The 26,253-nt window shown below is 44.6% G+C and overlaps 2 long non-coding RNA genes across 4 annotated transcripts in view; both read left to right on the forward strand.

Annotated features, from left to right (window-relative positions):
• Nucleotides 1-26,253, forward strand: part of LOC144772429 (uncharacterized) — a 1,363,881-nt gene that overhangs the window by 278,674 nt on the left and 1,058,954 nt on the right. The window lies entirely within an intron of this gene.
• Nucleotides 3,717-26,253, forward strand: part of LOC144772430 (uncharacterized) — an 89,956-nt gene continuing 67,419 nt past the window's right edge. The window contains exon 1 of the long non-coding RNA XR_013599741.1: nucleotides 3,717-3,808. This is a non-coding gene — a long non-coding RNA (uncharacterized LOC144772430). The remainder of the gene's footprint in view (nucleotides 3,809-26,253) is intronic.

Below are 26,253 nucleotides of genomic sequence, written 5' to 3' on the forward strand. Positions count from 1 at the left end.
CTGGAGTTGGAATAGTAATTTTTACCCCTATGCTATCCAACGCTTTCCCTACTGTTGCACTCACTGGAGTGGGAATAGTAATTTGTACCCCTATGCTATCCAACGCTTTCCCTACTGTAGCGCTCTCTGGAGTGGGAATAGTAATTTTTACCCCTACGCTATCCAACGCTTTCCCTACTGTTGCACTCACTGGAGTGGTAATAGTAATTTTTACCCTACGCTATCCAACGCTTTCCCTTCTGTTGCGCTCTCTGGAGTTGGAATAGTAATTTTTACCCCTACGCTATCCAACGCTTTCCCTACTGTTGCACTCTCTGGAGTGGGAATAGTAAATTTAACCCTCTCGCTATCCTACGGAAAAAATATTGTATATGTTTTGTTAACAATATGTATATATATATATATTTTATAACATTAAATTAATATTTTTTAAAGTTAAAATAATTATTTATTAATTTTAAGTTTATTTAAGTATTTTAAGTATGTTTACATTAATTATATTTATTATTATCTTAGTTTTAAATTACTTTTAAGATATTTAAAACATTCGATATTTTGACTATATTTTTTCCTAGCGATATTTTGGAGTCGATATTTTTGTACTTACCTGTTTGTAGATAAGAAGTCGATATTTTGGCATTCTATATTATTACCTCGATATTTTGGCAAGTCGATATTTAGACATTAGATATTATGTCAGTGATCCACTTGCAACAACCTTCTACATTACCGCTTATCGGCTGAATTGTGGATTTCGTCCCAAGAGACCTCAAGGACTTCCGGCCCATCTTCCTGCTTCCGTTTCCAGCCAAGGTCATCGAGAAGATTGTCAACAGACACTAACCAGATACCTCGAAGAAACCAGCATTCTGGACCCATTCCAGTCAGGGTTCCGCAGCAACCACAGCACCAAGACTGCCCTCATCGCCGCCAACGATGACATCAGAACCCTGCTGGACAACGGTGAGAACCGGCCCTCATCCTCCTGGACCTCTCCGCCGCCGTTGACACTGTTTGCCTACGCACACGCCTCCACGACGCAGGGATCCGAGACAAGGCCCTGGAATGGACCACCTATTTCCTCTCCGGCAGAACCCAGAGTGCCCGCCTCCCCCATTCCGATCCGAAGCCTCCAAGATCATCTGCTGCGTACCCCAGGGATCATCCCTCAGCCTGACACTGTTCAACATCTACATTGCCCCGCTCGCATAGGTCGCCAGACAGCACGACCTCAACATAATCTCCTATGCCAACGACACTCAACTGATCCTCTCCCTCACCAAGAACCCCCTCACTGCCAAATCCATCCTCCATGAAGGAATGAAGGCCGTCGCTGACTGGATGAAGATCAGCCGACTGAAGCTGATCACGGACAAGACAGAGGTCCTCATCTTCACCTCCAACCCTTCAGCCTGGGACGATTCCTGATGGCCTATGGCACTGGGAGCAGCCCCGTCAACCACTGACCACGCACGCAACCTGGGAATCATCCTCGACTCAACACTCTCCATGACCGAGCAAGTCAACGCAGTCTCCTCCACCTGCTTCAACACCCTCCGCATGCTCTGCAAGATCTACAGGTGGATCCCGACAGATACAAGAAGAACAGTCACCCAGGCCCTCGTCAGTAGCAGGCTCGACTATGGAAACGCCCTCTACGCGGGAGCCCCGGCCAAGCTCATCAAACGACTGCAACGCATTCAAAACGCCTCTGCACGTCTGATCCTCGACGTACCACGCCACAGCCACATCACCTCCCACCTGAGAAACCTGCACTGGCTCCCCGTCAACAAGAGTTTCCTTCAAGCTCCTCATCCACGCATACAAGGCACTCCACAAGACCGGCCCAGCCTACCTCAACAGATGACTCTTTATCTACATCCCCAACCGCCAGCTCCGCTCCGCCGACCTCGCCCTCGCCACCGTCCCTCGCATCCGAAGAACAACCACCGGCAGCAGATCCCTCTCCTACCTCGCCACCAAGACCTGGAACACCCTCCCACTGAGCCTATGACAGATGCATGACCTGCTGACCTTCAGGAGGCTACTCAAGACTGGCTGTTCGACTAGTAACACCCCCGCCCCCTTTTTTCCCCAGCTCCTTGAGACCCTCACGGGTAAGTAGTGCACTCTACAAATTCGTGATTGATTGAGTAGGGCCTAATCTGAACTCTACATTTGAGATCCCTATGTGATACCTCAGCAGCATGCTGGTCTCTTGCTGGTTATCTCTCTGTTGCAATCGGAGCGGTGGTACCAGAGTCCCTGGGGGCTCAGGATAAGATATCACCTACCTTGCACTTGGATGCTGTATTGGCTTATATGAGCATGTTCTGTGCAGGTTAAATAAATGATTCAGTAAAAAAAAAGTTTTAATTAGACCCAAAATCAAATCCAAATTGTATAATGACCTGTTAAATTGAAACTCGTGTGAGACAAACAAAAACAATATTCTTTTTTTATATGGGTTCAAGAGAAAATGTGCCTCGATGCAGTATTATTAAGAGTTTGCAGTTTTGGGGTTTGGTCTCTTTTGTATGAAACGAAATGCGTCTTTTAAACTACACGCCTAGCTTGCTTTGGCTGCTCTTTCATTAGTTAATACTCTTCCTTTACGATTGTAGTATTTATATCTGTCCTGCTGTAATGCTATGTACTCTATGCATACCACCTGTTCAGACACACGCACAGCAATTATTACAGCGGTGGCGACAGACACACCCTCTCAGCCTGTGGTTTCGACGAGGGCCCGCTTTATAATTTGCTGCTGAAAAGAAAACCTCTAGAGTAGCTTCATGGCCTGGGGAGATCGGCTTCCCTCGTCCCCTGTTGTACACAGAAAGGTGCCTTTTCTTCAGACAGCTCATGACTTTAAAATACCAGTGGTCATTGTGCAGAAGCTGCCTTACGATATATTTGCACCCCACACACATGGTGTTACAGCTCTTATGTGCCCGGACCGTAAAGCAAAAACATTTTTATTGACAGGTTCTACAAAGGGGCACGGGCCAACCAAAACACTTGCCAAAACGACATCAAAGTTTGCACAGTTCCTTCATGTTTTATAAAAGCGCGTTTCACGCCCTCATCCGTCAAAAGCGTATATCATTTTTACTCGCCATTTCTTCCTGCCGTACTGTTTAACAATACGGCTTTAATGATAACAAGCACAGAAAGAAAGCGCACATCCACTGTCGATCAAGTAGAAATCGACATTGTTCCGACAAATTAACAAACGTCGCAGCCCCGGTACCCTGCTGCCCTTTCAACAGCCCCACACCCTCTGTAAAGGGCGACTGTGAATATAATAGCGCAATATCATAAACGTAAATAAATAAATAAGCATATTCATGAGATTTAAATGTATGCAGGCTGGAACAATACATTCCTCTCTCGGTGGAGCTCTGAAATAAAAGAAGGTGGGGCCGGCTGCTTTTGGGAGCCCTTCTGCTCGCGTAGCTTTTTTCGTCTTTCGCTAGTCGATGAGCATTTTCAACCTGTTGCTGCTGCGTTAGCTCGAGTTAGTATTTTGGTCGCTAGTTAGCGAGGAAGAAGGAGGACTGTCTGCTGTCTGGTAGGAGGGCTTTGTCTGTTGTGCCTTTCCCTCTCTCTCTTCCTCTCACACACGCTCCCTCTGCCTCTCCCCCCGTCTCTGTGGTTTGTAAGGTAGGTTGCAGTGTGTGTGTGTATATACACATCTAGAGCAGGAAAATGGACTCATTAGGGAGGCAGGCGGTCATTACCACTCACATTGCACTTCCAGGGGGACTCCGGCTATAGGAAGAGAAACTCAGCCCTGGGGGACGAGGTAGGCAAGCTAACTTGTTTTAGGAAACACGAGCCCCTCCCCCCGAGCTGTTCACCTCCATTCCTAAATGTTAATCGCAAGTTTGGCAGCCTAAAATGTTGGCCATCTAGAAACTGTACCTCTACCCGCACCCCCAAAAAATATTTTAGTTCTACATTTTGTGATAAGGATGCAAAATAGATTTGTGTCTGCTTTTCCCTTATTGTTTTTTTAAACAAGGACGTGAGCAGTTGTGTTTTGTTCTTCCAGTAGTTTATTGATGCATCAATATATTTGCTTTGTGACAAAAGTAACCTTCTCTACTTGTTTCATGTGCTGCCAGTTGTATTTTTAATATGCCATATCTCTGGCTATGTATCATATGATTATTTACAGTAACAAAGTTGTTTTTTCAGCGTTTGCTATTTTTTTTTTTTTGGTCGAACTTTATAACCCTGTCAAGCCTTGCCCTGAGGTTGTTTCTTTTGGGGTTGTAACAATTTAAGGTGTTCATTTCTATTATACAATCTCCAGTACATACTTCTGTACCGAGCAGCGATTTTATTGTAATTTTAGGAGGCTCCTATTTACATAAATAAATACATATCTCTACCCTTGTTAAATAGTTATGGCAATGTGATACTGACATAAATATTATAGGGAAAATATGATTTCGCTGTGTTTGTGTTACCCCCCAGTCTCTCTGAAGTGGACCTCAGATGCCATGTGTTGCTGGGTGTCACTCATATAGAAACGCATAAATATTTGCTTGGAGTGTGTAGATGTTGTCTGGCAACTTTATATGTATAGCCATATATCACTCTATATCAGTATAAACAGGCAATCTGTCGTTTTTGATTTTGCACAGCATCCTGTATTTACTGCTGTGGTTTGTATCAGAGAGTATTTTCTTGCTTTATTTCCCGAGTTTTTTTGCAGCGGCACAGATTGTTCAGGCCACCAGCAGACGAGGCATTGATACTGGTTCTGAAGCAGAATGAAAAAGATCTTTAATAAAATGAGCTTTCTTTTCTTGTCCCCGAGATCTCGGAATAATACTGCTGCTTTGTTTTAGAAAGGCGAGCACAGAGCAGGGCCGAGAGGAAAGAGTTACATAAACTGTTTGGAAGACTGCTCACGCATTTTATATAAAATGGATGTCGGATAAGATGAGGCATGTAGGGAAAGAGTAATGTAAACACCTTTTCTATTTTTTGCATTACCAAATTCTGTATATAGGAAAATACCGGACGTCTTGTACTTGTTTCTTTTGTATATACAGCGTATTCTTGTAGGCCTCTGACCGAGCAAGCTAGAATTGTGAAGCAATATTTCTCTGCTCCTTCTGCCAAAGTCTCCGGGCTGGCATTCAAGATTCAGATTCAGTTTAATTCTCGTTAAAATACATTTGTCACGAGTCATTCTCCGCAACTGAAGAAGAACATTTTTACAGCCAACAGGTTCCTCTCCCAGCCCCCTTGGACTATTTCTTCTTGCTCTGCTCAATAGGCAGTTCCATTTCTGTGCCAAGTGGGTTAGCAACAGTTGAAAGGTATGCTGGCGTTTCATTTGTTGAAATAATGGCACCTGCTCGACCGATATACACTAACGCGCTGTAAAAAGTTCTGCAGGATTTCTTTAAAACATTGTGCTTACATTGTTGTCAGAGGTTTTTTTTTTTCAAGCGATACTATCTTGACTTCAGGTGTATCTTAAATAATTGCGCCTGAAATCGCAAACCTTTAAAACGGGCACAGGTGGGGTATTATTTCCATACTGTGTATGCATATATATTTATATACATATATGTATGTGTGTCTATATTTATTTATTTATATAATACTTAGTTTTTTAATTGGTTGACACTTCAGCCATCTAGCATGCCTAAAATGTCATTGCAGAGGGCACACGCATCGCTGTATACTGTAGCCTCTCACAGTTCTTTGACGATGAAACTAAGCCGGCCGGTCCACTGGCCTGGGCTCTCAAAGCCAGTTGAAAAGAGTCGGCAAAGGCCGGGAGAGGAACTGGGCAGCCGTGCTCCTTACCTTGCATTTTCTCAAGTTTCTTTCTGTTTTTATTGGAAGTATACACAGTGTGGAATGCTTTTCCAAGCTGTTCGCCGAAGGAGGCCGAGATAAATATGAAAAAAAAATAGGGGTTTGTGGGAATGGATGGAGCTTTGAAATGGAGGCCGTTGTAGCTTGATCAGTTGTACCTTGTATCAGTCCTTTGTTTGCAGGAGCTTGTGCTCAGTTTCTAAATCTGTAGAAAGAAAACATTTTTATTTAGGACCAGAGTGGCTGAAGAGCTGCATTTTTTGGCCCAAAATGTCCTTCCTTCTGTGGTCTCTTTTTCACATTAATGATCTCAATTCAGATTATTTTTTTGTAAATAGTTCTACAGATTTTTGCCTAAAACTTTGTTTCTGGTCAATTGTTAAACCCTTTTCTATTTGTTTGTATGTTTTTTTTACAATATTTTTTTTACAGTTTTTAGTTTAATTACATTTTTCACATTAGCGATCTATGCAATTACGTTAAACTGAAAGTAATGCGAACCATTTTTTCCTTGGCCTGTCAGCTGACCAGACGTTAAGTAAGGGGTGAGAAGAAGACAGAATGAATGTTTTTGCAATATAACCACTTCACGTGTATTTATACAGAAATTACCTAAATTACACAGACTAGGTTTTAAAAATTTTAAAGGACATACAGCATTCCAGGAGTACCCTAGAAAATGGCAGTCGTACATTTTCAAGAATGTACTAATGCATAGTATTCCATCATGCACAATTTTTATAAATTTGTTATGAGTAGCGTAACAGCAAATGTCTCCGACCAGCTAATCAATTTTTACCTTTGGCCATATATTTTTGCTATGATTATGGCAAAGCCCTCATACTTAATCTCCTGTGCTGCACCTGTTTATGGCCATGGTCTGCCCACCCTGTAGTGTAGGGGAAGTCTTCACCCTTTGACTTCTTTACACATTCCTTACCTGCTGTTAACATTGTAGGCTTTGGAATGCAGTAGTATAACCCATGCGTGATGCCTACTGGCCCTCAGTTAGAAATTGAGTGCGTTACAGGGATTCTGCGCTAACACATAACTGTGCACAGAGACTTGGGACCTCAGTGAATTAGGGTGTGCCAAAACTCACCTTAGTACCCAAAATCCCCTACCAGACTAGCAATCCGCGTCACATTAGCTCTTTGTCCTATAGCAAAGAAACCAATGATTAGACAACCTAGAACATGCGACTTAGGACCATCTCAGGAATGGTGGGAAGTGAGAACACTCTTTTGTTATACGTTCATACCAGTCCACAACGAGAGTAAAATAGAGACACGGTAAGGTTAAAATGTTTATTTTAACGACGTGATCTGAAGGGCAGTATTTTAATCAACATCAGCATACATATGGATAATAATAATACGGACAGCATGGTTACAATTACATAAAATACAAAAGGAGGAATCATGTTACAATGATTATGCAAACAGGTGGTAAAAGCGCCTATTTAAAACACCCTCCCTATCTAGGAACTATGTATTATAAAACTATAGAAGGTCTCTGGAGTTATTTTAGGGGGACCCCATTTACCTGTCTGCTCAGTAAGTGTAAATTACATCCGGATCGGTTAGTCGCTCTGCATGCCTGGAATCTTCCAAGTGTGTGTAATTCTGGCAAGTGTGGTATGATAAAGGCGCCAGAATCCTACTCTGGTTGCAGCTGCCAAATTGTTGTGTCTAGAATGTGTTACACGGACAAGCTACGCTATGATAACCTTGGAGGCTCAGCACTCACTGTACAGACTGGGGATATGATGTATGTCTAGAGATGTCGAAAAACAACCCTTTTCCCATGTATAGACCTTCATCCAAGTTAAGTCAGCAAAAACAGCTAAGCAGTGTCGTGCGCAAAAGTAGCAAAAGGGAAAAATGGCGTTTAAACCTCGACTAAGCCTTGCTAACTTAACATTCACCCAAAAGAAGCCCATAAACCATACAACACCCCCGCCCCCCATGTTCAGGGAACACACAGCACTCACGGCAAACATGCTAGACCTGTGGGGGCCCACATTTGTATGATTGAAAGTCTTTGCAAACATTTGGTAATGCTTTAGAACATGCTCACACATGAGTACATTTGCAATCACAATACAGGTACCTGTTAAGGTAAACCATAGCTGATCACATACATCTTTATATTTGAAAGTATGTTATGTGATGTTATATGTATAACACACAACTCATCCGGGAGGATATCCTTGCGCTGAAGCAGGCGCTGGGTGGGCTGAGCCAGGGCCGGTGCTAGATGAAGAGCCAGGTCTTCAGTTTCTTGTGGAATTGAATAACTAAGACAGAGGCTCTGATGGGCACGGGCATGGCGTTACATCTTTAGGAGAGGGGTAGGAGAAGGCCCAACCTCCGAATGTGATTCTGCATGTGCAGGGTGTGTGTGTCTGTGTGTGTTTATGTCAGTAGAAGTCTGGCTGAACAGATGTGTATGGTAGGTTTGTGAAAGTTTATGCAGTTGTTGAGGTACGTGAGACCATTCTTGTGTAAGGCTTTATATGTGAGAATGAGGAGCCTGAAGAGTGCTTGTTTTTGGATTAGGAACCAGTCGAGCTCTTTGAGGTCCAGGGTGATGTGAGTGCAAGGTGGGATGTTGAGGGTGAACCTTGCCACAGAGTTATGTATGGTCTGGAGTCTTTAGGTCAGTTAAGCATTGATTCCAGTCTGTTGCAAGATGTACGATGGAAGCTGCCTACAAAAAACAAGGATAGCCCGTTTATCACTTCTTCAAACCCTGTGTCATTTGTTTCCAGGACATGTTGGAGGGAACTATGGGCCCGATTCACAGAACTAACTTAAGACAAAATCCTAAACTTACTACCATTTTCATACTCACAGAAGGCACTTACTCATTTTGGTATTCACAGAAGACACTTACTCATTTCGGTATTCACAGAAGTTAGGAGTCCTAACTTTAGGACTCCCAAATGCCTTCTGTGAATACCGAAAGTCCTAAAGTTAGGATTTGTCTCAGTTTAGGAGTAGTAAACTTAGGACTCCTAACTTTAGGACTCCTAAATGCCTTCTGTGAATACTGAAAGTCTTAAAATTAGGATTTTTCTCAGTTTCGGAGTAGTAAAGTTAGGACTCCTAACTTTAGGACTCCTAAATGCCTTCTGTGAATAACGAAAGTCTTAAAATTAGGATTTTTCTCAGTTTAGTAGTATTAAAGTTAGGACTCCTAACTTTAGGACTCCTAAATGCCTTCTGTGAATACTGAAAGTCATAAAATTAGGATTCTCCAGTATTGGGGTGTCTTTCATAGAATACTAAAAAACAAAACAAGTGTGTGGAGGGTCGTGGGGAATATTTAATGACCTGTCTGCTCGCTCCCCTACAGCAAGATACAGAATACACAAAAGAGCAGACCAGGTCTAAAGACGGTGCGTGACCACAACAGTGACCGCGTGTCAGTGGTGGTGTGTGCGCGAAAAGGAGTTGCTGAAGACAAAAACTATTGGTAACAGAAAAAATGTAACAATTCCCATCAGACCACCTTTCTGGTGGAATTCACATCATGTGGGAATAGTTAGTTCTACCTTCCCAATCCCGACCATACAGTGCCGGTGCAGGGATAGGTGTCCAGAAAAAAGGGGGATTTTTCTATTATCATGTACATCCTACAGTGATGTGAAAAAAGTGCAGTGCTCAAATAATAATAATGGATAAAATTAACTACGCAGACTCCGAAGGATATTTAAACAGAAGTTCACGTGTCAAAAATTTAAAAACACGCCAGATAGTATGACTACCCTATGGCGCTGTGCAGTACGGTCGACATGTTTCAGCCGAAGGGTCATTTTACCCGGCTTTCTTCAGGACCTTAAAATTAGAACAGCTACTGCAACTCTATTGAAAAATAACAAGAATGTACTTAAAGAATGATACATATATACCAAACACAGAAATGTTTAGATGTCCACTGGAGGGAGAGACACGTGTCTTCTTCCTATCTGTATTCTGTGTCTTTCATAGATTCACATGCTTGAATATTCCCCATCGTCAAAGTGAGAGTCCCACGGTAAATAACATAGCAATGTAGCCATAACACAGGCCTATATACATAGAGAAAGCAAAAACCATAGAGTTTTTCCTAGCTAGACAACATATCACTTCTATGATATGTCTTAGTCATTATGTTTTGGTCTATATTCCGGCCAATCAGGCGCCAGCACCCTCTTAGAATGTTCTCCCCAGAGGCTCAGGCCCTCAGATTTTCTACCGCACGTCGTGTGAAGGGAGTCTCCCTGAGCTCTGCTCAGTTTTTTCTTCTCAAATCTCTCAGGAACCTAGTTTTGGAATGTCTACCACCAAGAAGTCTCTTTTCAGGCCTTGTGGTAGCTGTGGAAAGCAGAGACTTCATTCTGAAGACCCTCATAAAAAATGTATTTATTGTCTGTATCCTGAACATCAAGTCAAGGATTGCAAGATATGTAGGACCTTCTCACAGAAGACCTTGAAAGATAGAGAAGGCCGTCTCCTTCTGTGGCTACAGAAATTGAAGACTTCAGAGAACACTGTCTCTGATGTGGAGAGTGTGTCTTCCATCAAAACTTCTTCATCTCTGAAGAGAAGCAGTGAACATCAGAAAACATCTACGACTAAATCGAGAAGAATCCTAATTTTAAGACTTTCGGTATTCACCTGGTATTCACAGACGGCATTTAGGAGTCCTAAAGTTAGGAGTCCTAACTTTACTACTACTAAATTGAGAAAAATCCTAATGTTAAGACTTTCGGTATTCACAGAAGGCATTTAGGAGTTCTAAAGTTAAGAGTCCTGACTTTACTACTACTAAACTGAGAAAAATCCTAATTTTAAGACTTTCGGTATTCACAGAAGGCATTTAGGAGTCCTAAAGTTAGGACTCCTAACGTCTGTGAATACCGAAATTAGTAAGTGCCTTCTGTGTATACCAAAATAGGTAAGTGCCTTCTGTGAATACCAAAATGGTAGTAAGTTTAGGATTTTGTCTTAAGTTAGTTCTGGGAGTCGGGCCCTATATAAGGTTTCCCACCAGAGCCGAAACAGAACTTCTCTTTTCCATTAACAAAAAATATGGTGGTTGCACTGTGGTTACCAGGTTGCACTGTGGTTACCAGAGTGCATTCTGGGCAGAGACTGAGTTAGAATGTTCTTCCTCAGAGGCCTCTATAAAGAGCCAAATTTGTGTGACTGGATTTTTGAGTTGGAAAGGATGCACGGACTCTGGTTAGCTGTGGGGTGCTTCCCATCTGCCAAGGCATAAAAATATAACTTAGAGTTTCCCAACAGCTCACTGAACACCTTCAATGAGCCAGCTCTGCACAGGGTCAGTTGCTGGTGCTTCTAGATTTTGGAGCTGAGAGCTGCTGGTTTGCTCTGGATGGAAACAGCACTGAAGCGCTTGCAGAAACTGTTTGCTTGACTTTGGCCTGTCAGTTTCGAGAGATGCTGACTAAGCATTTAGAAGCTCTACCTACCCCTCACCAGAGACCGGAGGAAGGCTGCCTCAGGAACTAACTCATACAGTGGAGGGTGAGCTGGGTGGTGACTGCCTCGCAAGCAGATCCCTCACCACACATACATTTAGTCTAGTGTGTTCCCCTTGTGTTCATTGGGTCCAATCTCTCTGCCCTTCAGTCAGGCTGTGGTCTTAAAATCTCATCATCCAAATAGGTCCCCTCTGAGTGCTAAGCAGTTGACCCTGATTCCATAAGCTCCTCCGGTTGTAAAATGTTCACATTCTAAGGCACTGACACAAACTAATCCTAAACCAGGAGATAGTTGTTGCTTCAGGGTACTTTAACCCATTTTTCAGACACTCTTGTTTTTTTTATACAGCGTTACTGTAGTGTAACAATTTTATTTGCTACTTTGTAGCTTTTGTCTTAGATGTTGTTGTGTTCTTTTATTCTTCTTGATCACCAGAATGGTGATCCCATACCAAAGTGACAGATTTTGGTGCATTCTACACAATTAGCGTTTATTAATGCTAGATGTTAGTAAAAGCTTCATAAGTAATTCTACTGTTTTATAGTATAGCTGCACAGTGTTACCTTAGTGTTTTGTCTTTTCGGGACGGTTGTCGCAGTGCTGGCAATTTTTTGTGATGGCACCCAGGAGCCCAGGTCTTACGCCGATATTTTCATTGTATTACTATCTTATCGTGTTTGGTGATGTGTGTTTAATACTGTTAGGCATTTTTCTATAAATATATTAAGATATTTTGAGATATTTACAAAACATTTGCAACTCTGAATGGACAGCTATCAATAACATTAGTCAAAATTGTGTCGTATTTTAATGCATACAAAGTTTGGCAGCTTTTGCACAATCACATTGCACATACTCCAGTAGCGGTTTTCAATACTGTGGTGCTCCACCTTTTATGGGTTCAGTCGCCTGTGGACCCCAATGATTCAAACAAAATGACAGAGTATCTAATAGGGATCATTCAGGTGATTTAAGTAAATATCAGTACATATGTCTAACTCAAATATAGTTTCTTAGTCCAACACAAATATTTTCATCATCGCAGTTAATTCTTCTGACTCGTTCAGTTGAGGTTCGCTTCTCATTGGAATGTTCCTGGATGCATAAAGGATGCCATTGCCAGTCTTCGTATCATACAAAAATTCCTTTATTGTAAAGCCGAGTTTATAAAAAGCCTCCACCCAGCCAAGACATCTAAGTGCTCTTTTTTAGCTGTTCCATTATTTGTGTTATATTATATCTAATCTTATCCATGCACCATATTCTGTGAGATAGGCCTTGATGCTCCTTCACATCAACCCAGTGAGTTATAAGCGGCCAACTTTTACAGAACAAGCACGGAATGTCCTTGTTAGTTCAGAACACCAACATTGTTGTGGTTGATAGAGTTTGGTTGTCCACGCGAATGCAGGGTTCAAGGAAAAAGCAGTGCAGGTAAATAATGCAGAACTGTGCCTTTTGCATGTGGCAAACGAGGCAGACATTGTCTGGCACCATTTCCTACAGATTCAAGAAGCTGAAACAGGAGTTTTGCTGTCCAGCATTAAGTCACAGTCATCTGTCCAACCTTGCCATGTGACATTCTGGCTTACTCTTACATCTATTATCACCAGTGCAGTAACAAATATCATCATAGCAAGCCTCTTGCTTGGGATGATACCCAACAAATGGAAACTCAGCCTTCTCTCCCCACTCGTTAAAAAAACCTAGTCTACCCTCTACAGCTATGATGATCTACAGACAAATATTCTTACTTTCTGCCTTAGGCAAGACAGTCGAAAAGGTGGTAGCCAAATAATTGCCGAAGTACCTGGAACCTCATTGTATTCTCGATCCCTGGTGAAAATGTTTTATCCCGGAAGGCAGAGAGAACCATCTCTGGTTTTGCTGTAGATGAGGTTAGAACTTCTTTGATCCAGTTGATCATACAATCCTTCTTCAGAGGATTACAGTAGTCAGTATAAGAGTAGGAGAGACCGTCAAAAGTTGGTTCTCTTCTTTTGTGAATAATTATTACAAGATGCTCTTCCTGCTTCCAAACAAATAGGCGTCCTCAGCTATGACATGCAGGATTCAGTAGGATTCTACACTGTCACCTACATTGTTTAACAACTATGTCCGCCCCCTTTTGTTCCTGATTAGATTCTTTGGGTGCAGGGCAGCCTCCTACTGTGTGGAGGATACCCAAATAATAAACGGGAGGAGAATGCCCCTTTGTCAGTGATCATGTTCAGTTACTGTCCTACTGCTGTCCCAGAGTAGGTAAGCTGAATGCTCGGAAGGCCATGCTTTTAATATTGGGCAAGATCATCACTCATTGGGACTCTTCTTTGTATGGGGCCTCCTTCCCGCAACACCCTGCTCCAATGGACAGGCTCAAATTCCGTGGAGTACTTATCTTAGAAAATGATTCTGGCAGATCTGGTGAGACCAGTTGCTTCCAGCTGATTTGCAGTGCTCCAGCTGATCACAACACTTCTGCCCTTTCTTCGTAAACATAAGCATGCTAGGTGGTGGTTGTTTGTGTACTGTCCAGGTTGGACTATAGAAACTGCCTATATTTGGTAATACCTGACAGTCTTATGGCAGGGCTGTAAAGACCACAGGATCACATAGTAAGAATAGTATGCAATTTGTGTATGACTACATCTCAGAAACTCGTAGAGGCCTTCATTGGTTACCCATTGAAGAGCGTGTCCAGGTTAGTATCTTTGTTTAGGCCATAGGATTTTCTTTGGCTCAGGAAAATCTGAGAATTCAATGCTCTTTGACATGTTCAGACTCATGCAATCTGCGACTATCTATTTTGAAAGTTCCTAGTATGTATAAGGAGCATATTGGATTCCACACCTTTAGCTACTTAACCTCAAAGCTATGTAACCAGCTGGGTAGCAACATTCAGAACATAAGAGTGTCACCTCCATTTTCATAAGGCCCTTAAAGTTTGTCTCTTTGGTTAAGATTTCTCCTTAGATGGGCTGTTCACTCCCCTGTTTTGTTGCTTCCCTTGTATCTGTTCAGCCCCAGGAAACCAATTTATGATATTGGTGTCCCTTAACAAATCAATTAGTACATATCAAACAATTGAATGTATTTTTCTTTTCCCAATATCTTTGGCATTGTTTGGCAAATCTTCACAAATTTTTCAAAACTAATGGGGCAGTCAGGTCAGTTGTTGTATTGAAAGTTTTGGGGTGATTCGTCAAGCGGGGGCCAATAATAAGGGGGCAATCCCAAAACACATTTTCTCCATGTTAATTTCTATAGGTAACTTTAGACACGGCTACAGCCTGAACTGCTGAACGGAATTTGGTACAGAAGCACTCTTTTTGTTAAATGGTGTAAATCTGTTCATTAGTTCCTGAGAAATTTAAATATTTCTCAATATCCAAATATGGGCGCGGAGGATCCGCAAACCCTCCCAATCTCGACCTTGCAATCTGATTGGCTGTCAACCCTTCAAACCAAGAAATGTTGGCAGCCATCCTGTGACTCGGTTGAATGCGTCAGGAAGTGCGTTTGCAGATTGGTGGACAAAGGGGGTGAGGCCTGCTATCAGAACTCAGCAATGCTGCAGTGTGGGACTTACTGGAGGTAATATGAGAGGTAGTTGGCCCCCAAGGACATTCTTGGGGGCCAACTACCCCTCATATTACCTCCAGTAAGTCCCACACAGAGGTCATGCCCCCTTTGTCCACCACTCTGCAAACGTGCTTCTTAGCGCACAGCTGGTAGTGGGATGAGGTTCCCTTGCATCCTGTGGACCTTGGGAGTAAAGAGGACTTCATCCCCCAACCAGCGGGGCACCAGGAGGCGCGTTTGCAGTTTGGTGGAGAAAGGGGGCATGGCCTCTGGCCAATTGTCACCAATCCAGCTGTGTGGGGCTTACTGAAGGTAACACTAGGGCTAGTTGGCCCCCAAGGACCCTCAAGAGGCAAGGGGACTTACTCCCCCAACCAAGAGCGTGCCTGGAGGTGCATTTGCAGAATGATGGAGAAAGGGGACATGGCCTGCGACCACCTCTCAACAATGTTAGTGTGTGGGGCTTACTGAAGGTAACAGGTAAGCTAGTTGTCCTGTAAGGATCCCGAGCAGCGATGCAGCCTTCATCCCCCAGCCAAGAGACCGCCAGGAATCGTGTTTGCAGAGTGGTAGACAATGGGGGCGTGGCCTGCTATCAGAACTCAGCAATCCTGCTGTGTGGGACATACTGAAGGTAATAGGAGGGGTACTTGGCCCCCAAGGACATCCTCGGGGGGGGGGGAACTACCCCTCATGTTACCTCCAGTAGGTCCCACACAGTGAGAATGCTAAGCGGCCTTCGGAGGCCATGCCCCCTTTCTCCACTACTCTGCAAACGTGCCTCTTGGCGCACTACTGGTTGGAGGATGAATTCCACTTTACTGCAGACGGACCTTGGGGGCCAAGAAGCCCTCCTGGTACCTCCTGTAATTCCAACGCCACAGAATTCCTGCGAGCTGGTCGGAGGCCCAGAACTCTTTCTCCACCGCTCTGTAAACACACTCGCTAACCCATACTGCCACTATCACAGTTTTTCTCTCTACACCTCATCTCTCTTCTTATCAGAACATCCACTTCCACTGTTGAGGCAGTTGTAGGTACTTTGCCTAAGAGTCGCTCTCTATTTCACCCTTCTTTTTGCCTACACCTCATCTCTCTTTATTTATTTATTTATTTATTTATATAATTTATATAGCGCACAAATACCCTAAGGTGTCTCGGCGCTGCTCAAATCATGTGCTGAGGGGGAGCCCTGACTTATTACTGATTAAAAAGCCATGTTTTTAATTGTTTCCGAAATGTCATTAAGGAAGGACTGTTTTTTATATAGTGGGGGAGAGTGTTCCACAATCTGGAAACAGCCACTATGAATCGTCTGTCTCCCCAATTCACTTTTTTGTACATGGGATTGGGAGCAGATGGGCTGAGGATGAGCCCATCTCTTTCTACCCTTCACCCTCTTCTCTCTGCAGTTCTCTCTGCCTAAGTAACCTCTTGACATCACCCGCATGTTTATGCTGTTTCCTGTTTTGCCACTTCCCTATCTGTCTGGTGTCGCTTTGCTTTGCATCTCTCTGTACATCTTTTACTACCTCTTTCCCGCTACCTCCACCTTTCTAACTCTGCCTTTCTCTAACTTCTACCATACCACTTTCTGTACCTCACCCTTTTGTGAACCCCGCCCCCTCTACCTCTTCAGCTCCTTCTCTCTATTTCTAGGTTTTTCTACCTCATTATAAACCTTACCTATGTCTTGATCTCTTCCTTCTGTCTTCCTCTACTTCATGCCTCTTGCTATACAATTCTTTTTAGAGCTCTGCCCTTTTATCTTTTTCACGCAGAGTCAGGAGTCACTGTCTGACCAGAGCTCTGTTCACATAGAAAGAGGGGAGGAAGGGTAAGTCAGAGGAATTGAGTTAAGAGACCAATATCAGTAAATCCTCAAACTCTTGTTTTAATCCTAGCTGTGTGGTGGCTTCGTTTGTGACTACAAACATCCAACAACTAAAGCTACTATTAAAAGTACTAAATGCGTATGTCTTAATTTGATATTATGCAGTTATCAACTAAATATCTGCCAAGACCTCCTTCTTTCCCATAATGAGAGGAACAGGCTGATTATACTCTGAATTCCATGTAAAATGTTGTTGCTAGACAAAAGAATACCAGAAGCGAAAATAAATCTCTCTGACAATGCTGGTTCATGCATTCTTTTGGTATGATTTGGTTGGCAGAAGCAGGCAGCTTGCACTTTCAGCTGTTCCCGATTTCTGAAAGTTTAAGGTATAATTCAGTGTCATTTAACATGAGAAGGGTTTGAATTTATTTTGTAAATACTACAGGCTTTGTTATATGATAGATAACATTCAATTGAATGCCCCATACCTTCACTTTCTATCACCCCTTCTTCAGGATTCTTCATGTTCTTTTTAATGCAGTTATATGTCTCGATTGGATACATTAACCTTGTGTATTGGATTTTGCTGTGTTTCGCTCTTTTGAATCCACTTTTTTTGCATACATCGATGGTATCTAAGTCATTTTGAGATATAGTGGTAAGCTTTTTTTGAGTCTTGCATGGTACACCTCCTCCAATTAGACTTTTACAAAACCAAGCTTTTGATTTTGGGTAGACATTGATATTTCATTCTTGCTCACCCCTTGACACTCTTCCTTTTCCTGAGCCCAAAGTGCATTACCTCCATCCAGAATATATTCTGTTAATATCTGCTTATCATATCACACACAGGGTATTGAGAAAATAGCAGAAAATGCTAGTCAATGTCACAAAATCCTTAAAAATTAATTATTAGAATTCACACTCTTTGATTCTTCACAGATGTTTGTTGACTTTTGGTGGCCTAGAATATGGCTTCAGATTGTTTTTGTCATACAAATTGATAATATATCTCAGGTCACTTTACCAAGGTTATATCACACCCTGCCAAAATAGGCTTAGTACTATACTTATAGGATAATAAATTATAAACAATTTATTTTACAACTAAAATATGACAAATTCAAAATACAGCAAAACACACAAGATGATGGACGGAATGTTGCACATTGGCAAAACATTCACCCTCAGTCACAGATCTGGGTTTAATCCATCGTTATTTTGCTCACCACGCCAACCCAGTTCAGAAATGGCTTATGCAAATCAGTCTTGACCCTGTGCCTCATGGGAACAGTCCAACCCGAACTGCCAAGCAATGTCTTCCCTGGACCAGAATCAAGCATCCTAGGACCGGTTTCTGGCTATCAGCCTTCATCAGCCAGGATAGCTTGACTCCAGTGGCGTAGTGAGCACGGACCCACGTCTGGGCATACCCTTCCCACATAGGGCGAACAGCAAAACACACAAGATGATGGACGGAATGTTGCACATTGGCAAAACATTCACCCCCAGTCACATATCTGGGTTTAATCCATCGTTATTTTGCTCACCACGCCAACCCAGTTCAGAAATGGCCATATGCAAATCAGTCTTGACCCTGTGCCTCATGGGAACAGTCCAGCCCGAACTGCCAAGCCATGTCTTCCCTGGACCGGAATCAAGCATCCTAGGACCGGCTTCTGGCTATCAGTCGTCATCAGCCAGGATAGCTTGACTCCAGTGGCTTAGTGAGCACGGGACCCACGTCTGGGCATACCCTTCCCACATAGGGCGAAGAGCAAAACAGACAAGATGATGGACGGAATGTTGCACATTGGCAAAAGATTCACCCCTAGTCACAGATCTGGGTTTAATCCATCGTTATTTTTCTCACCACGCCAACCCAGTTCAGACATGGCCACATGCAAATCAGTCTTGACCCTGTGCCTCATGGGAACAGTCCAGTCCGAACTGCCAAGCCATGTCTTCCCTGGACCGGAATCAAGCATCCTAGGACCAGTTTCTGGCTATCAGCCGTCATAAGCCAGGATAGCTTGACTCCATTGGCGTAGTGAGCACGGGACCCACGTCTGGGCGTTCCCTTCCCACATAGGGCGAACAGCAAAAACACACTAGATGATGGGCAGAATGTTGCACATTGGCAAAATATTCACCCCCCAGTCACAGATCTGGGTTTAATCCATCATTATTTTGCTCACCGCGCCAACCCAGTGCAGACATGGCCATATGCAAATCAGTCTTGACCCTGTGCCTCATGGGAACAGTCCAGCCCGAACTGCCAAGCCATGTCTTCCCTGGACCGGAATCAAGCATCCTAGGACTGGTTTCTGGCTATCAGCCATCATCAGCCAGGATAGCTTGACTCCAGTGGCGTAGTGAGCACCGGACCCACGTCTGGGCATACCCTTCCCACATAGGCCGAACAGCAAAACACACAAGATGATGGACGGAATGTTGCACATTGGCAAAACAGATGCTCCGTCCATCAGCACCCCTTTTTGTACCGCTTTGTTCGCCATAAGTTGGCAGGGTATGCTCAGACGTGAGTCCCCTTCTCACTTTGCCACTGGAATTCAAGCAAGCCTGGCTGAAGACGGCTGAAATGCCAGAAACCGGTCCTAGGAAGCTTGTTTCCAGTCCAGGGAAGGCATGACTTGGCAGTTCGGGCAAGACTGTTCCCATGAGGCACAGGGTCAGACTGATTTGCATATGACCATGTCTGAACTGGGGTGGCAGAGTGGGCTAAAGAACGTTGATGGATTAAACCCAGAGCTGTTGACTGCGTATGAGTGTTTGATTGGTTCAGATGCTCCGTCCATCTCCACCCCCTTTTGTACCGCTAAATTCAAAATACAAGCATACTCAAGTTAAACAGCACTCTTAAAGAATTTGATGACTCTGAGAGGCTTCCCAAGTTTAGATATTTCATTCCTCCTCCTATGTGGGAGTTTCACACACAACTCATCCCTATCTTGTACACTAGAATTGTGCACAATCTTTCTGATATCATAAATGGTCTTCATGGAAATCTGTATGGCCAATTATTTCCCCCTACTTAAGTCTAGTGATCTTCCTTCAAGTTTTCACGTCTCAGTACATGGCTTCCTTTTTCTGAACAATTCAAAAGTTGTAACCCCAGTTGTGGAATATACCTACAGTTTACACTCAAACCTTATTTTTCTTATTTCCAATACCTAGCCACACGTTTAGTAATTTGAATACTTTCTTTAAATGTTCTGTGAACATCTTGAGCATGCTATTCGTTTGTGGGTGGTGAATAGAACAATATTTTCTGGGGTATATTCCTAGCTTTGAAAAAACTTTCCATTTCACAAGATGTCAACTGAACACCATTGGCAGTAAGGATGGAATCTCCTTAACATATTGATAACTGAAGAGATGGTCATGATCTTCACAACAGCTACCTCTGCCAACATTAGAACATATCTGTTAGAAGGTGGTGACACTCTGAGGGGAAACACCCATTACAGCGATGTCAATAAATCGTGGTGCCATCGCACCGCGATGTTTACATCGTATGGTAAATGGCATCGCATGCATTTACTGCGCATGCCACAACGGTGCGATGACATCAGCATCGCAGGCATGTACAACGCACATCGCAAAAGAGTTTCTGCTATCAGCGTTCTCTTTACTGTCTTTTACGGTAAGAGTTTCTGCTATCCGCGTTCTCTTTACTGTCTTTTACGGTAAGAGTTTCTGCTATCCGTGTTCTCTTTACTATCTTTAATGGAAAGAGTTTCTGCTATCCTCCCTTTGATCCGCTATCCACGGTGAGAGTTTCTGCTATCCACGAACCCCCCTGATTCTAGGGTGCAGGACAGGTATTAGATTTGCATTATAGCATGCGATGTGTTGGTATGCGGTGTTAAAGTCTTTTGCATTGTTTTCAATTGGGATGCGGCGTGATTGGTTGCGTTGTCATTGCTTGCGATGTAAAGGGACATGCGATCTAAAAACGGCGAAGTGAGGGCATGCGATGTTACCGTTTGTGATGTGCCGTCATACAACCCACTCTGAGCCGCCCGGATTTTTCGCTTTTTGAGCACCTATTTGTTGAGCTTTTACTGTGGGAGAGCCTCATAAGTTGGGACTCGCCCACAGTAAACTCATGATGAAAGAGACTGCGTGTGGATTTTACTGGTGTCCCCCTAACTTGATTAAGCCGCTGCGCAGCAGCTGGAGTAAGGGACACTGGGCTGGTTACATGCAGACACATGTGTACATGCGTGTGCACACATGTGTGGGCTACGTAGGAGTGATTCCTGGCGTGCGCAGTCCAGGAGCAGCTACAAAGTGAATGGTGTGGCAGGACTTATGCAGAATTGGTTGGTGACATGGAATAGGCTTTATACAGTGGGGAGAAACATGCCTGGGAAAGTCAGTGTGCTTTACAGTGTTTATTCCATTATTCTCTTATGGGGATAGGGAGCACAGGGGCTAGTTTTACTTTCCTAGGGCCAACAAATTCCAAACACACACCAAAGTCCACTGTAGCCTATGTGAGAAGAAGTATTCTGCAGAGTCGAAAGTCATATTTGTACTGCTTTTGGGTCATCCAGAAATGTTATATTTCTCTGTGTCAGCTCATAACCAGGGCCTGGCTGGTGGTTGACCCCAGCAGCCTGGATTGATGACCTTCCCGCCAAGGAGCGAAGATGGGTGGAGCTACAGGCTAATCCATCAGCAGCTGTCACTGTGTGCCAGGCACCGAGCTGCACCAGGGAGAAGGCAGCACTGGGGGGAAGGGGCTCTCAGAGACCATGTAGCCGGAGACCCTGGATGACACCAATTTGAGCAAACCCAGAGGCCTGGGCAAGAAGGAGAGAGCACGGGCAGAGAAGTGAGGTGTCGCTGTGTGATAGGGCAAACAGAGACTTCCTGCCAGCCCCATCCCAAAATCTTTAAAAAGAACTTGCGCAGGAAGAGGAGCTCTCTCTGGGGTGTGGTCTGCTGAGGCAGAGGGTGCTGGAGCCTGGCGCAATGGGCTGGAGCCTGGCGCAATTGGAAGGAGGAACCCCTGACTGTCCCAGGATCCTGAATAGTGCCAGGAGAAGAGTCCAGGACCAGTGCACAGAAGCAGAGGCCTCTGCGCAGGGAGAAGAGAGACCAAGGAGGAGAGCCAGGCGGAAGGGTGGCACAGGGAGCCAGTGAAGATAGCTCCCTGCTGAATCCACCCTCTGTGTGACCAGGAGGGCGAAGGAAAGTGCTCCCAGTGGCTGGGGTGTGCCACCAGGAGCAAGAAGTGGCCAAGATCACCAAGATCCGACCCCTGGGGGCTGAGATAGTGCCCCCCAGAAGGTAGACGACCTTTGACCTCTGCCATGACCGACGGAGAAGCGCGTGCGGCTCCGCCGCCGATCCACGATGGGCCCTGGGGGTGGGTAAGGTCCCGGGGGCTGCCCCTAAGAGAAGATAAGTCAGGGAGCGCCGTCGCACTCCCTGTGAAGGTGCCCCCGCGGGGTGCCAGGAGCCCACCCTAGCCCCCGCCGAAAATGAAGCCGGGGAGCGCCCATGAGCTCCCCGTGAAGAATTGCAGGGGGAGGGGCCCAAGATCCCAACTCTGGGCCCTGTGTGAGGAAGGAGGCGGGGGTGCGCCATCGCGCCCCCACGAAGATGAAGGTCGGGGAGCGCCATTGCGCTCCCTGTGAAAATGTGCCCAAATGGGCCCGGGTCCCCAAAGAAGAGGAAGTGGTGGTCGCAGGGTGCCAGGAACTTACCCTGGCCCCCACAGAAAAGGGAAGTCGGGGAGCACCGGCACGCTCCTCGTGAAGCTGATTTGGGGCCCCGGGACCCCATCTACGGGCCCAAAGCAAAGCCGGGGGCGCAACGGCACCAGATGGCCCAGGGGCCCGGGACCCCATCCCTGGGCCCGAAGAGAAGGAGGAGGCTGAGGGAGGGCCACCGCACTCCCTTGGGGATAGGCAGGGCCGGCGTGAGGCTTCGAGTCTGACCGCTGGAGCGGACAGACCAGAACTGCAGGTGCCAGCTCCCGCGGCAGCACGCGAGAGTGCTGGCTGGGCGGGGAGCCAGCGGGGGCAGTCGGGGGTTGGGCTCCCCGGGCTGCCCTCCAATTATGGGGCGAGGCGGGGTACCGGGGTGGGACTGGGACCCCACCAGTGTGAAGAGGAGGTGCCAGGGGCCCGTGTGTTACCGGGCCCCCAAACAAAAGATGGAACAGCTGGGTTTTGCCTCCCCGAGATGCCATAGCTCACCTGGGGGTCCAGGTGTGACCAGGCCCCCCCACCGAAGAGGTGAGGCGGCGCAACAGACAGGACAGGCATAGCGGCTCTCCCAGGAACAGCTGGGGAGCCGCTGCTCTAAAATGCACGGGGAAGACGAGGAAGTGCCCCATAATGCCTTGCAGAGCAGGACCGGCCTGCAAGGGCAACCAGGGTTTCCTCTGCTTGTGGCGGCCCCAGGAGAACGGGGTCACCACCACGTGTTTGACAGGGTGCAGGGGGAGCACAACGTGAAGAAGTCCCTCCCTAAGTCTCATGGGGACTAAAAAGAGTAACCCCTCAAGGGCTCAGCAAGGAGTCATCTGCATTCCCATGGTTGGAACTTTTGTTCTACAGCTGGGGGTGCTTTAGGGACTGTCTCATGGAGTGAAATGCAAAGTTGGGGATGTCTGGAGAAGGGCATCCCCTGGAGGTGAAGAGGTGTAATTGCACCTGTAGTGCCTTCACTAATGGTATTTCTTTCAGAGGGACTGAAGGTCACATGTGTAATGTGAAGAACCTGTGTAAGTTGATGTCATAAGCAAAGTGGGGTTATGTTGCCAGACATTCCTGCTAGGGTGTCTGGCTGTATATGCTTAATCCTGTGATTTCATCTGTGATGCCTTTAGGGGCTGTAATTGCACATTCTAATGTCCAACAAATGTGATGAGTACTGTCATTCTAAAGTGATGCTTAAACATGTGTTCTTGCTGCTGCACTTAGGTGAAGAACCCAGACTGTTAGCCCTTAAGAGGTAGAGGTGTATACGTCATAGTCAGTAGGAAATGCTTAGTCAGGGTTGTGTGTCACCAGGGCAGGTGTACCTATTTTAAATGCTTGTTGAGGTAACGGGGTCGGTCACCACTGGGATGATGCCAGTGCGCAGGGCCCTCGCGTCAGGTTAGTTTCACCTAACTGCATTTGGGGGCAAGATAATGTGCATACATGGGAGTGGTGGTACTAGACCCCACCCCCCTGCGGGTGGGGGTGTCGATGTTATGCAATGTCACAAAGTAATTCCAACAGCTTATGTTTATTTTTACATTGGTGCATAGTATTGAGTAGTGTGTGTGTTTAATAAATGTACTCTTACTTTTATAAAGCAAAGTACAGACTGGACAATCAATATTGAGTGTTATTGCTGCGCACCTTTAATTGCGATTACTATCCCACACCACCTCCCTTGAGTAAGCCTCTGACTGCTCTGCAACGCTACCCTCTGAGAGTCAGGCGCTACAATTGGGTGTTTAGTTCCCAGTGAAGGACAAATGTAGTTATGTTATTTGTGCAGGCCTCACAGATACTGCCTCGTTTTCCAACAATATACTTTAGCAGAAGACAACACACATTAGAGGCTCCTGGTATTAGTTCTAAAATGTTAAATGAAACTTCTTCCCAAGGAAAGGTAGGAAAATCTGTACATATCATGGGAGGCACTCTAATCTTCCTTAGTCTATCATTTTGTTGGCAATCCACACAATCTCTCACCTTCTCTTTACTTTTAGGTTAATTTCTGGCCACCAATAACTTAATGTAAGCCTTCCCTTGGTCTTACAAATGCCTTGCTGACCTGAGTGAGTAAACCCAATCAAACATGGTCTCAAAGTAGTAGGAGGAACAAACTTAGTTCAATGTAGAAGTAAGAACTCTTAAACGGAGTGTTCATTTTTCACCTTTTCAAACACTTCAAGATGTTCCAAACACTCAGGGCCCGATTCACACAGCTAACTTAAGACAAAATCCTAAACTTACTACCATTTTGGTATTCACAGAAGGCACTTACTCATTTTGGTATTCATAGAAGGCACTTACTCATTGATGAGTAAGTGCCTTCTGTGAATACCAAAATGAGTAAGTGCCTTCTGTGAATACTCATTTTGGTATTCACAGAAGGCACTTACTTATCAATGAGTATGTGCCTTCTGTGAATACCAAAAGGAGTAAGTGCCTTCTGTGAATACCAAAATGAGTATATGGTAGTAAGTTTAGGATTTTGTCTTAAGTTAGTTGTGTGAATCAGGCCCTTTCTGTTCTTGGCTTTTGGCATTCACAAGTGATCAATTAAAAAAATTCTATCTGCAACAATTCCTCATCTAACCATTCCTCTTGAGTGATACATCCCTCGAGACAAGGCACACCTTAGCAGTATCATCTGACCACCATTTATCAGTATAAGTATTGCTTTCTGAACACTCCACAACCGCTCTAGAGACAATCCACATCCAAGTGTGGAGTACCACAGGGCTCATCTCTTATCCCGACTCTGTTTAATTTGTATGGCGCTCCACTGATGGAGATTATGTTTTTTCTTCAATCTCCTATGCAGAGGACACACAAAATATTACTCTGTCCCATCAAATGGAACCTACCTCCACTATTCTTAAATGCTGTCTTAACCCTTTCGCTGCTAGGCCTCTCTCCTCCCAGTGGAAATAGCCTTTTTTGGCTATTTGGGGTAGTTCGTGCTTAGGCCCCTGTAACTTTTTGACCACATAAGGTATCCTCGTCAAATTTGCGTCCTTTTCTTCCAGCATCATGGGGATTTTAAAGGCACCCAGGGTTTGTTGATTCAACTTGAGGGGACCCAGAAATCAGCCAAAATACAGCTAAATGTTGTTTTTTGGGGGGGAAATGGGAAAAGAGTGCTGCAGAAGAAAAAGTCTGGGTTTTCCACTGCAAATGGTATCAAAAAGGGACTGTGGTGTTGAAATCATTATTGTTAGACCTAGGGAACCTAGTCTACATAGGGTAGCCTGGCACAGTGGACAAAGCTAAACTCCGAGGCTTTTGTGTAGTGCTTACAATCCCACTCACCATAACTCAGCGACTTACCATTAAAAATAAAGGACGCCACACCAGTTTAGAAAAATACCAGTACCTTTTATAAAAGTTCTCTTTGTTCCTTTTCAGTCAAATTAGTGCATACATTTAGTTCAAAAGAAGTTTCCACATTCAATTAGCAATATTCATCAACTTTCTCAATTCAGTGAAGATTAATTCTGGTTACATTTCATTTGAGATTAACCACCATCAATATCAACAGTATTGCTTGTCAACTTAAATAGTGCAGAATGGGTAGGTCACTGTACAAGATTAATGCACCACATTATATAACCTGACATGTACGTTACCCATCCGAACTCAGGGTATAAATTAGCTCGAGCTCACGGCTCCACAGAGTTCTACCCCCAGCAGCTTTCCTGGCAATGGTCACAGCCAGCTATACGGCCAAAAGAAGACAGGCAAATTA

The sequence above is a fragment of the Lissotriton helveticus genome, chromosome 8 (genome assembly GCF_964261635.1).
Source record: "Lissotriton helveticus chromosome 8, aLisHel1.1, whole genome shotgun sequence".
Classification (NCBI taxonomy): Eukaryota; Metazoa; Chordata; class Amphibia; order Caudata; family Salamandridae; genus Lissotriton; species Lissotriton helveticus.